Raw genomic sequence first — 13,048 nt, 5'->3', positions numbered from 1 at the left:
CCCACAACAAAGGTTAGACATTGCCAGCTGGCTTCTTCCCTGAGGCTACTAAAACATGAATTCTTCATTTAGAGAGATCTGACTTTTTAAATTCATAAATTAAAGATGCTCTAATCCGTTTGCTGGAACTAATAGTATCCAGTTTTCTCAGCTGACTGTATCTTCAAAATTGCTTATGCAAGTACAAAATTGCTAATACACAAACAAGTAAATTACATGCAGTCTTTGTTGAAGAATACAATCAAATATTGAATGTTTCAGGAAAAATATTTCCTGAAAGAAGAGGTGCTTTCTCCATCTTGCCATATTTGAGTTTGGGAATCATTACAATATTATGCACTTTTCACGCTTTTTGTTTTTTAACTTTAGTAAGCTATTTACCTGTGTCGCCTGCCTTTCTAGGTTGTTCAAAACAATAGAACAAGAGCTGATTATGTAGAAACCAGCTCAAAATGCCACGTGTACTACTTATTTTCTGGTGAGAAATGATCACTGGTGACTCATTTAAGTTTGGGGCACGGGAGGGGCTCAAGGAGAGGAGACAGTTGTGGTCCCTGGTAGCCTCCTCAAAGACCCAACAAGCTTTGGGAAGGGCCCTCCCTGTGTGTCTCCCTTCACCCTCTTGCCTTCTGTCCTTGAGATATCTGCCTCTTTCCTGCAGCACTCCAGCTGCTGCTCATCCCCAAGCATCGGAGACATCAGGGTGAAATTCTACCAACACGTGGCCTTCAGTAGAAGGCAGCAGTTCTGGCATCACTGCCTCCAACTCCCTTGCAAAAGCAGCAACAAATAACCACAAGAGCTGGCAATAGACCTATAAACATTCTCAGATGTACTTTCTGTGATAAGATGAAAGAATTCAAAACAGCGTGCTGTGTTGAATGTATGTTCAGCTGCTATTTTCTAGCCTTTTTCCCTACCGTACTTCAGTTAAGAGACTAATTCTGTGATTCTGTGACTTAAATTTCTATTGAAATATGAACATCAAGATACTGATAATCCATATGGAATATCATTTGAAAAATACTGTTGTTGCATGTCTTTGTAAATTCACATCTTCTGCAGTCTGAGGCTCTTATGATTAGTGAGATTTAATATAAACTTAAGTGCAAAATTATTTTTAAACAGCTTTTTAAATTCAAAGTATTTTAAACTTTAAAGCAATGAGTTGTGATATCTTCTGCAGATTTTCAAACTTTTTTTTTGTTTCTATAATGAAATAGAAACCTACTAAATAGAAAAACTAAAATTGAATCTCCTGGAATGTAAGGTTTTTGTAAGCATTGTGATTTAAAAATAATAATAATAATAATAATAATAATTTAAATACTTCAATATGATATGACAGCATTTTACTTCCATTGGGGATGTAAATCCTTTGTAATTTAGAAGTCAGAACTGGGAGCAAAGATATTGACCAAACTGCCAAAATCACTGCAAGTACTTTGTTTTGCTAATTATTTTCAAGTACTAAAAAGTGAGTGGGCCAAAGTGCTACCGTGCTGTGAAAATGAATTATTGCAAAGTGTTAATGGGAACAGGAGCAATCGATCCTGTACAAAATGAAAATTAGGTGATATTAACATCATAAATAACTCAAAGGAGATAGAAAATATACTGGAAGACTTTCATATGGAGAGCAAGGGCAAGAAGAACTTAAAAAATAAACAGTAAATTGTACTGTGAAAGCAACTGGACAAAACTTTCCAAAACTTGAGGGTTGCCGTTATCTTTAAAACACTGATAAAATTGATTAGCAAAAACTGCAAATAAGTAGTAAGAAGGGATGCTTTACAAACAGCAAATGGTTCTGTATGCAGCTGAAAGGAGTAGGTGAGTAATGCCACCAGAGATGCTCAAATTGAGAAGGAATGATTCAGCATTGTTGCCAGGTGCCGTAAGTGTTGTTGGTAGATGTAAGCCTGTGCAGCAACAGTTGAAGATCAGTGGCTGTTAAAAAGCATTAATGCTATTATAAAGCACTGTAGACCGAAAGCTAATAAAAGATGACTTGTCAGGGAGTTGCAGATACATTTCTGCTGCTGATCTTGTACTGTGCAAAGACAGGAAAGGGAAGAATAGTTGCAAAAATTTTACATCATTTTTATTAATGTGTCCTTTAGAATCAGACTCTGAGCAAGAGTTAAAAAGGCAGATGTGACTGATCTTTAAACAACAACAAAAAAAGTGTTTAAATATCATGATGCCCGTGGAAAAGAAACGTTCCTTAGCCATAGGGAATAACTAGAAATAAAAATAGAATTTATGAGAAGAAAGCGATTACTGAAAGGAAGAAATATGCTGATTTCAAATATAATTCATTAAGAATTTTTCAGAAGCATTAACAATGGCCACTTCAGTGTGTTCTTATACAAGAAAGGAATAAACATCCACAGTTTTCCCACATTATGTGAATAGATAAAATGAATGACCATCTGTGCAAAGTATCAAAGGCAGAAGTTTGGGGAACTGAGACAACTTCAATGGCGTGTGCAGCAGAGCTAGACAATCTGTGCCTGTGTTGGACATAGGCATACAACTGTCAGTCATATTCTGGAATAAACTGATGACTCAACATCATTGTTAGCCTGCAGCAAAACAAGCCATGGTAATTTTCTAGATCATGCTCTAACAAGATGAAATGGTGGGGCCAGAGCAAATATAAGAAAACTGCTTACAGGGACGGTGCAATGAAGGGCTCATCTTGAAATGCTTTTCTGCAAATGGGTTACAGGTCATATCCTTGTTTGTTCTGGAGAACATCAGTTGCTAATGCGTTCTAATTTGTGCTAATCTGGGTGCCTTACTCTGAGGCTAGAAGTCAGACCTTGAACTGACTTGTTTCAGGCCTTTTCAGGGTGATGTCATGCAGTCTTGTAAAGGCAAGATCTCACACAATATCTGGATTCCTCAGGATGTAGTCACACCCGGGAGCCAAACTGGGTGAGGGACCGTCCAATTCTCAGAAAGCCGCTTTGTTGTGTCCTGTGCAAGTCTCTGTGCTTACTCTCTTGGCGTTGTGTTGCTGCTGCCCTCAGTGAGCATCTCTGCTGACGCTAGATGGCACACCTCCCAGGCTTTTAGTCTTCTGCTTCAGGCTTGCCTAACATCCAGCTTGTGGTTTCCCTCCTTCTTGCTCCCTGAAAATCTAAGATCGAAGTAATTTTCCTGCTGTATTTCAGTTTTGATCATTTTTACTTTAATGAAAAATATACCTGTGTCTGTTTTATTTACGTGATATCATTCTCATCTCTCCTGATGCAATTTCAAAATGGAAATGACTTGCATTTACTTTCAAAATGTGTGTATTTTAAAGTGGTTTTTTTTGTAACTTTTAAACTTGATCATGTTACCTGATAACTTTATATGTCATGAAAATGCATCTTGCTTTTATTTACTGAAGTAAATCACCAGAATGAACATCCTAGGAATGTCAATTTTCTCCATATAAGAACAAAGGATCCAATGGGCATGCAAATAATCTTGTTTCAGTTTTTTTTTTTTTTTCCAATCTTGTGTGTTTTAAAACAATTGCCTTGTGATGAATGAGTTGGATTTCCACACTTTTTTTTCTGGACTCACAGAGCTGAAGGTGGGCAGTCCTGTGACCGAGAGCTGACTCAGACACCTTCTTAGTATTGCTGTTACTTAGCTGGAGTAAAGCATGTATGCTTCAGGTTCTGTCTTCTGTTAGGCTGCATCATTGTTATGTTTTTTTCTCTCTCTGACTGTTGCTAAGACTTCAATCAGACAAACATTTTCACAGTGTTATTGATGTCAAGTTCTGTGGAAGTAAATCTCTGCTCGTGCTATATACTTCCTCCCTTTATGGCACATACATCACACAGATATGGCAATGAACAGACACTCCTTGTGTCTCATTTGCTGGATGGCTCCAGTACTGACACTGTGTAGGGCAAAATAATAGTAAAGACAGATAGCTTAAGGTTTTCATATATGAGAACTGCTCTTAAAGTAATGCCTCTTATTTTATGGGGTTGGCCCGTTGTCAGAGGTGGATGCACAGCAGCAGTAGAGGTTGAATGTTCCCACCGATGTCCCATTACATGTTATTGCTGTGAGACAGATGGCAGTAGAGGGGCACTGACAAAATGATGTCTGACATGGAAGTGTGGATGAAGCGGAAGTGTGGAACTGATTTCCTCCATGAGGAAACAGTTGCAGCCACTGACATTCACTGGTTCTTGCTGAGCATTTATGGACACCAAACAGTGAATGTGAGCACAGTGAAGCAGTGGTTGGTGCATTTCAGCAGTGATGACGGCAGCTTGAAAGACTGGTAGATTGGTGCAGATCTTTATGGACACAACATGCAGGCTCTTGTTCGTCACTGCTGAAAATGCATAGCTAGTGGTTGTGACAGTATTAGAAAATAGTGCTTTGTAGCTAAGAATTTGCTCCATCAAATTATGTTATTGTGCTCTTTGTGCCTGCTGTATTTCCCTGGAAATAAATAGGATGCATTACTTTTGGAGTGATCTGTGCACTTTATTAAGTTATATGCTAGGTATAACAAATATTTTCTTTACACTTTTTAACATCTGTGTGTTTCTTCCTAGCATAACTCATACAAAGGGTGGATTTGTGTATGTCTATTGCAAGCATAAGCATCTGTCAGTCTTTGAAGGAACTGGTTTAAACCATAACTTACCTGCTTTTGTGATTGTTTTTTGATCTATCCTGATTACTTTTTAGCAGGTTTTTTTCTACTTTCTCTTTTTTGCTAGCTCCTGCACAGAGGTGTTTCTGTGGACTGCTCTGTCAGTTCCGCATACGTTTCTGTTTTGAAGGACCTCTCCCTTCTTTCTCTTTGCTACTCTGTTATTGAGCCTATATTTATTCACAAAAAGTGTGCCATTAAACTAGAAGCCATAGCATGAGTGCAGTCCACCTGTACTACTCATTAATTTTCACCAGTGTGGTATAGAGACCTTTATCAGAGAGATTCTGAAGATGACATGAAGGCTAAAAAAAAATGTGAACTCTTGGTGCTGCTGCTTGTTTCTTTTCTGATTCTTTTTCAGGGCTCAGGCTGGTGTGAACAGTTATGTCTGAATTTTGGGTAAGGTTAGGGGAGGTGTGGGCTAAGGACACATCAGTTGAGCATACTCAGCTCATTGCTGGATCTGAGCCTGGGTCAGAATTGGGTCTGATTGGTCTGATATGATTTGTATCTCTTTGTCTATTCAGCTGTTGAGATTGGCTTTGAAATGGCAATGAAAACATTTGCTGTAGGCTCTGCACTTGTTTGATTAAAACAACCTCCTCTACCCCAACCTCCACCATGGTGAGAATGACGTGAAGCATAAAGATGTGTTTGTGTGATAAGGAACTCTGGAAAAATTAGAATTTCTGTTGAACAACATGAGCCAAGAAACTGCTACCATTTTATAAAGAAGACAGGAGAGAGTCCTATTTGCAGTGCGGAACACAAGCTGCAAGAAGAGAGTATTTTCCAGTGACAAATATTTTGTTGTAAATGACAGTGAATTGCTTTCTATTCCATTGTCTGTGTATAATTTCATTTGTTGCTTTGGGCTAAATTCTCAGCTTCTTGTGCTTAATTCTAGTTTCTGCTCTGTAGGACTGGAAAATAATCCAAGGAGTTTTGTAACCTCTGCTGATATGCGAGGCTGAGCCCTGTGATGGCTGGCCATGTGAGAGCTGTGTAGCACCTGGGAGCCTGCATCACGCACAGGCTCAATTTTAGTACGTTCACTGGTGAGCTGTGTCATGGTCCTTCTATCCTGCCTTTCCTATGATGCTAACCATGAGCAGTTTGCCTTTGAACTATACTGCTGGACCTCAATTAAAATGTTCTGGTTTGGAGTATAGGGAAAAAAATATATATGTAACTAGTACTGTTTGCCTGCTTCACAACAAACTACCCTCAATGGCATTTTAAACTTTGGAAAGTTTTTGTTCCACAAGATAAGAGAGGAGAGGATCTTAATGTTGTATGTGCGTGAAGGTAATGTGGTGGTGCTCTATTAAAGATAACATTTGTTCAGTGAGTCAGCTCAGTGTTATGTGTGATGGTTTCCTAGGTCTCTTGAATCTGTTTTGTGCCATGGAGTATGTGAAGTTCATACAGGGCCTGTGCAACTCACACAGCACCAGGTTTCCCTGGGGTTCACAGACCATTTTGGCTGTAATTTCAAAAAACATCAAACAAGTAGTTCTTCAGTAATTTTAGGCATGGCAATTTGCAGATACAAAGAGGCTGAGTGGTGGAGAGACAGAAAGCAAGAGGCATTAATGAGTTCTGCTGCTTTTTTCATTGTAATTGATGGATCTTTAATACACTGGTTATCCCTGACACCTTGAACAGTCTTCTGTGACCTCATACACTTACATGAAGTAAGCTTCTGATTTAAACCAAGCCTGAAAATTCTTTTAAAAAGTTCTAGGTTTAACTGATGCCAGGCACATAAGAGCCATTGAAAAACTAGTCTGTGCTCAAAGTCTTTGGTATCTAAGTGCTAGCTAAATGATAAAGACTGTAGGAGTACTTACTTCATGTAAGTAGTTCCATTTGGCCTCTTGAATGCTTCTGTGTTGCAAGCATATTTGTTTGTTTGCATATGCATACGCAGACACGTGTTCTTCTGTGTTTCTGTCTTAAAAGATTGTTGGCTTCTTTTTAAAGGGAAAATTTCCCCAGGTTGTCCTGAACTTCAAGTTACTGCTCTGAATTAAACGTTATTCCTAGCCAAAACTAGAGAATCTGAGATGTGAATACGAGCTGGTGTTGATAGAAGACTCTATTCGGGATGAGTGCTGCCTAGGAGGCTAATGCCAGCCAGGAATGTGCTGTGGAAATATCTCCATCTAGTGGGTGTGACTAGGGTGCAGACATTCCTCTGGCAGACCAGGGCCCTGCGTGCCCCCTGCTTTTATAGCAGCCGTCTGTCTTTTTGAAACAGAACAGAAGACTTAGAAACCTCATCTTATCTGCAAAATTATTTCAGATTAAGTGAATACTGTAAGAATGAGAACATCTATCATGGTTTGTCTATACATTTTCTGAACAAGTTTTAAAATAAATGAAAACCATTCAGGCTTGATATGCACTACCTATAGTTAGAGGTACTGCTTATCTCAGGATATATTTTAATTAAGGAGAAGCATTTCAGTGGGATTTGAAAGCTGGTATGTAAATATTCACTATTGTCCTCAAGTCAATATCATGTAAGGGAAATGTGAACATCCAATATTATCCTTACTACAGAATCCTATGTGTGTTCTCTCCTCTGTCTTTTTGGAATTGTTCTTAGCTGATGGAGGGGGAAAAAAAAAAATTGTTCCTCAACCCACTGAAATTAGTAGGAGATTTTACATTAACAGAGCGTGGGCTTAGTGAGGAATATTTCAGGAAGGAATACAGCATGGCAAAGCCTGCAGTACATTCAGTCCTAAAGAGTATAGTACTCATGTAATGGTCACCCAATTGATGCTTACTTCTTACTTTCTCAGAAAGGATTAGTGTAATAGTGTAATAGCTATTTAGGGGTGGTTGAATAACAAAATGGTATCTAGCTAATCAGATGTCTGTTGCTGATATTTGTAAGCAGGGTTCATATTGTCCAGCATCCATAGAGGCTAGGAACGCCTGTCTGAAATCCAGGTGTCAGGGGCATTTTAAGAGTTTAGGTTATCTGAGAAGAACTGTGCAGCACCTCAGCTGACCGGGACAGTAAAAACTTATCTCACTTTTTGACTTTTTAATGCTTATCCAATTAGCAAAACGTAGCATGTATTTTTACACACACGCACAGTTAAAAATAGGGAAAATCTTTTCTGTATGAACGCATTTTTAGATGTGTGTTACTTTCCTATTCAGCTATTTTGTTACACATATGTATAATGTTTCTTCTAGATAATATGTCCCTTAATATAGTTTACACTGCAATCCAGAAAGTATTGTTTTAAAATATAAGGTTGAATGTTGTGGTTGCGAAACCAGGAGATTAATGTTGCTAACTCAAGGCAGGCACCGTGGAGACAGGTGCCGTGCATAGTTCTCCATTCGGCTCTGCCAATGCACATTAATCTCGATCTGCAGCATTCCTGCTATTCCAGTCTCGGCCTCTCTTGTGCCAGATCTTATAGTTTATTTATTTGTAGGTATAATAACGTTTTCATCAAAGCAGAAGTTCTTTGGAATGTCTTTTACTCATTTTCAACTTTTGCTCTTCACTCTATTAGTATGCTATGTCTGCTCCATGATTATGAAGGGAAGGGCTCGGACAGGAGCCTGACTGGCGCTGAAGTAATGCCATCGTTTTACATGATCTGAATGTCAAAAGCAAAGAGCCCTGAAGTTAATCATTGCTTACTGTGACTGACTCAGCCTTCCTAATCCTTTTCTGCGCTCAGTTCTTGTCACTGTGCCACTTGACCTGCTTCCTCGGGGCTGGACTATGTACCTTCATCATGCAGTGCACAGGGATCCAGCCTAGAAAGGGGAAATTATTTTTGCAAAGCTCTAGGGACTGTTTTGCTCAGACCAAAACTTGCTGGGGATTTGAGCTCACCGAACATAAGACATCCAAACTCAGGCAGTTGATTACCTTTTGCATCCTGGGTTTCCAACAGAGTCACTTTGCCTTTTAAGTAGAGATGGATATCCAGTTTCAAACAGAAATGATGTTAGCATGCAGTGGTTTTGCCTCTAGGATTGGAAGTAAAAATCCAATATGCTGCCACCACCACACCTGTTCTGAATCCATGGGAGGTTACCTCTCTTGCTTTTCATGCCCTTCATCATCTCTGGCAAAGGAATAAAGACAGCAGCACCCTACTGTGTGGTTGATACGTTTGTGCTGCTTTGTGTTAAGTAGTAATGTTTTTGCATCTCTAAGTTACATGCTTTTACTATATTGTTACTCTCACCACTTTTCTGCCAGCAGGTAGACTGGAATGATATGTTTTGCTCTTATGTACCTCACACTGTGTACTACTATAAGATAAGGGATGATATATGCCAAGTGCTTAAGACAACTACTAAGTGCTAGCTTGCAGTAGACTTCAAATGAACTGGAACAAGCTCTGTAAAAATTTCCTCTGCTTTTCTGAAACTTTTTCCCTTATTGTTTTGTGTGATATTATCATCCTCCAGTAGACCAGATGTGGGAGACAGCCCTGCAGGAAATGGCAGCATGCTACAGCTATCTGCCCAAGTGAAAGACTGTTCACAGCACTGTCACTTCTGGCACGCTGTGCTCAGCTGCTCACGCTGCTTATGCTGTTGGTTCAGTAGGGAGAAGAGGAACTGAGCTCAATCAGCACTTGTACCCATAGGGGTGAGGGGCAGATTGGTTGAGACAGTTCCTTTCCATGTGGGTCTGGAAGTATTGTATCCACTGTCAAAAGATAGTACAGACAACCATCCTTTGGGGTTTCCAAGACTTCATTTGACTACTGCCAAACAAAATTAATGAAATTCAGCAGGGTCATCTTGTGCAAGAGATGCCAGGCATTTACAGCTGAGACTTTATCAGCAAGAGAATTAGTGTAAAGGACCATAAAGTAACTTTGCTGCTATTTCCAGTTTTAAGCAGCAAAAATCTAGGTCTTAGTTCCTTAGAGCATCCAGCTGATGGTGCCAGATAGTAACTACAAAGGACACTGTATTTTAAACACGTGGAATACAAATTGTTTGGATAAGGCATCTTTACAGCGGTTTCTCAGACCTTGAAGTACTGTCCTCTCTTCTATTGGGAACAGCAGGCCAGCTTCTAGAAGTCGACAGTTATGTATTTATGCCTTGCACAAAGTGGCATAAAACAAAGTGGCATAAAAGTGTCGTCCTTATCCACTCTTGATTATATGAAAACTCATTTTGCATGCAAGGTGTAACGTACACATATAAAAGATGTGTATAGATGTACATGGATTACGTGCAATGGAGGGTCAGGCCTGGAACAATTCTCCCTGCAGTAATATGTTTATTACTTCATTAATCATAGTAACCCTTAAGAACACATACACCTGTTTTCTTGGGTGATGAACATCTTTCATACCTGGCATTCATACAACTTACATGATCCGATGTCCAGGATCTTTAACACGCTTATTATGGCTATTGATGAGTCAGCTTGTGACCTTCTTTTTCGTTGAAGTTCAGTACTTAAAAGTATTTAGCTTGGAAGAAGATACCTGTTTTCGAATTTAAAAAAGGGGATGGTGGGGGAAGAGGGAAAGGAACACTGTGTTATATTTCATTGGCCTAACAGTGACCTATAAAATGTGCTGGTGAGGACAGAAAATGTAATGCATGGATGGCTGCAGCCACAGTTTGTTTTCACTCTTTTTGATATTTGATTATAAAGGTTAAGGCAGGGCAGAGGAAAGGGAGTGCTAGCCTGAAGTGCTAGCTTTTCTGTGGCTGCTTGCCATGTAAGTCAGCATGCGTTTGAATGGGTCAAGTTCTTTGCTGGCAGACAAGAGGCAGTGAGAAATAAACCTTGTTCTTTCAGAACAGTCAATTTTTATAACAAGGTCACCGGCATGGCTACTTCAGGAAGCTTTTTGCCCTGTTCTGGAGGGTGCCCCGAGTCCCTATGGGCCTCTTGCTTCCCAATGAGAGGTTGCAACAGACAGCTGCTTGCTCAACAAGTGGGTTTTGCTGAGATAGGCTGAGCGGAGGGCAGAGGGCAAGTAGGACCAGTTGGGGCGGGGGTGGTATCATAAAAGTGAGTCAGGCAGAGTGAGGCTCACAGAGAACGGCACAACTCGCTCACACTTCCTCCACTCAGCCTTTAAAACTGGTGGGGTCTTGCCCAATGCAATTCATCCAGGCACTGCGACAGGCATCTTGCAGAGCACCACGCTCAGATCTTTGGTCGCTGAAAGCAAGCAAGTGGAAGTTACATGCTGAGTGAGCACTAGAAGGAACTGGCTCCAAAGGCATCTACTTGAAGGTTCCACCTTTCCACTTAACAAAATAATTCCTTAGATTGTCTTCAGAGATGGAGCAATCCCTGAGAAGGGATATTAACTATATTCTCAAGAAAATGTATAGTGTCTGATATAGTAAAATCAATCATGATTGAATAATTCAGTATTTTAAAAATACACTGTGCAGTAGATATCTGAGAGGAACAGCTTACTCCATTCTGAGATCTGTTGTCTAACAAATATGATTGTTGGTGCAGTTTTGCTCTGCTGTAATATGAATATGAAATCTCCTGAAGTATTCCCTGTACAACTGTGGAGGCTAATGATTTACTCAGACTCATTTAGAAAATTATAATCCTCTTCAGAACACTATATCCGAGTATTTCTGCAAATGTTTTGGAAGGCAGTGACTGTGCTCTGCTCCCCGTCACTCTTGTGAAATCCTGCCATAGTGAAGGGTGGCTACGTGTGAGGCCAGGGCTGGACCACAGCCCGCTTGAACTGGCTGAGCACTTATGGCTTATGTTTGTAGCATTTCTCCAAGGAAGCAGAGAGCTCATTTAACATCTCCACTGTATCCGTTGTTCTTGTCTCCATAGTACCTTCAATCTGTCTTACAAGAACGGGTGGGATGCAGCAGTGGAAGAAATACGGGACATGCTCCGCCGTTCTTTTATAAACATTGGACATGTTTGAACTAAATGAGCTAGAATGGCAATCTCTAGCTAAGCTCTGGTTGCTCACATCTGGGTTGCGTGACTCCAACTAAGAATAGAATGTGGCTGCTGGTCCTTACGTGCATTTACAGTCATTAACCATTCGATGAAATCAAGACGATATGTTGTACCATGAATGGAAATTCTCAAGATCTGTACATGCTAGCTTTTCTCCTAGAAGTTTAGTCAAATGCAGGCAAGCAAATTGTTTTCTTTTTCCTTTTGATCTCTTGAGATTCCATCTTTCAGCCTGCTTGTCTTACGTTAATTCCTTTCATAGAAGATCCCTTTTATCATGCATGCTAAAACTGTTCGATAGGCCTACTTGAATGCCATGATGCAACTAAACAAGCAGTTTGTGTAAACACAAACTTTTAGAATTTTATGCTTCACTTCATTTTTTTCTATACGTCACATCAGTAGACTTTGCAATACAGTATCGTGACTTGTGATATTTTTGTTGTTGCTGTTGAGCTCCAGCTTCTGGACGTTTTACTTTAAAATAAATGTAAAATTAGCTTATGTATCAAGTTCTCGTGGTTGTAGAAGAGTACTTAATAAGCTGCTCAGCTGCATGTGAGCAACTTGGCAGGTAAACAGAAAATTAAAATGCATTTATTTTGGGGGGAAAAAAAAATATGTTTATGATCAACGATTTTAGAATGCTTGGAACTGGTGGTATTTCATACACAACTGTTTGTTGTTTGTTAGCAGATAAGCAGAAGGGCATAATTTCTGAACTGAAGAATTTCAGATCAAGAATTTGATTGCTGCTTAGTTACATCTCCTGGCTGGCATCCTAGGTGCATGAAAACTTTAAATACGTCTAGAAATGGGACTCATCAGTAGACAATGACTATAAAAGTGAAATCAGTTTTTATGGGCTGGTCAGGTGATCTCCTGCTTATGAGTTCTTCTAAAGCAGGGATATTTGAGCTTACTTAATGGGTGTGACCCTTAATTCCTGAGAACTCCTTGCACTGAACATAATGTTTTAAGATATAACTTTAAAATAGCATTTGTAAAACTTTTTCTAAACTACAGTTAGTTATTAGTTATAGAACTGGTTTTAAAAAAGGAAAAAACTTTCAGTTTTTCTTTGGATTTTCTTTTTCTTTTCACACTTTGAGTGGCTTGGAAGGCAACAGCCTGTTTTTGTACACTGCTGCTTTTATTTCAAACTAATAAATTAACATTCATATTTTCTGTTCTAATCTAATTACCATGGCATTTTCCATAGTACAGAACCCCTCTCCCTTGACTCTTCAGTAAGAAGGTGTATAGAAGGATACATAAATAATTAGTGCTTTGTTTCTGTAGGGGTTTTTTCCCAATTTTTATTTTTGTCTAAACTAAGTTTTAGAAACTGGCTTAAAATGTTGGGAAAAGTCCATTCTAGGCCTTTGTCC

This window comes from Tetrao urogallus (assembly GCF_951394365.1).
Source record: "Tetrao urogallus genome assembly, chromosome: 6".
NCBI lineage: Eukaryota > Metazoa > Chordata > Aves > Galliformes > Phasianidae > Tetrao > Tetrao urogallus.
The sequence above is the reverse complement of the archived record's forward strand: the minus strand, read 5'-3'. Positions refer to the sequence as shown.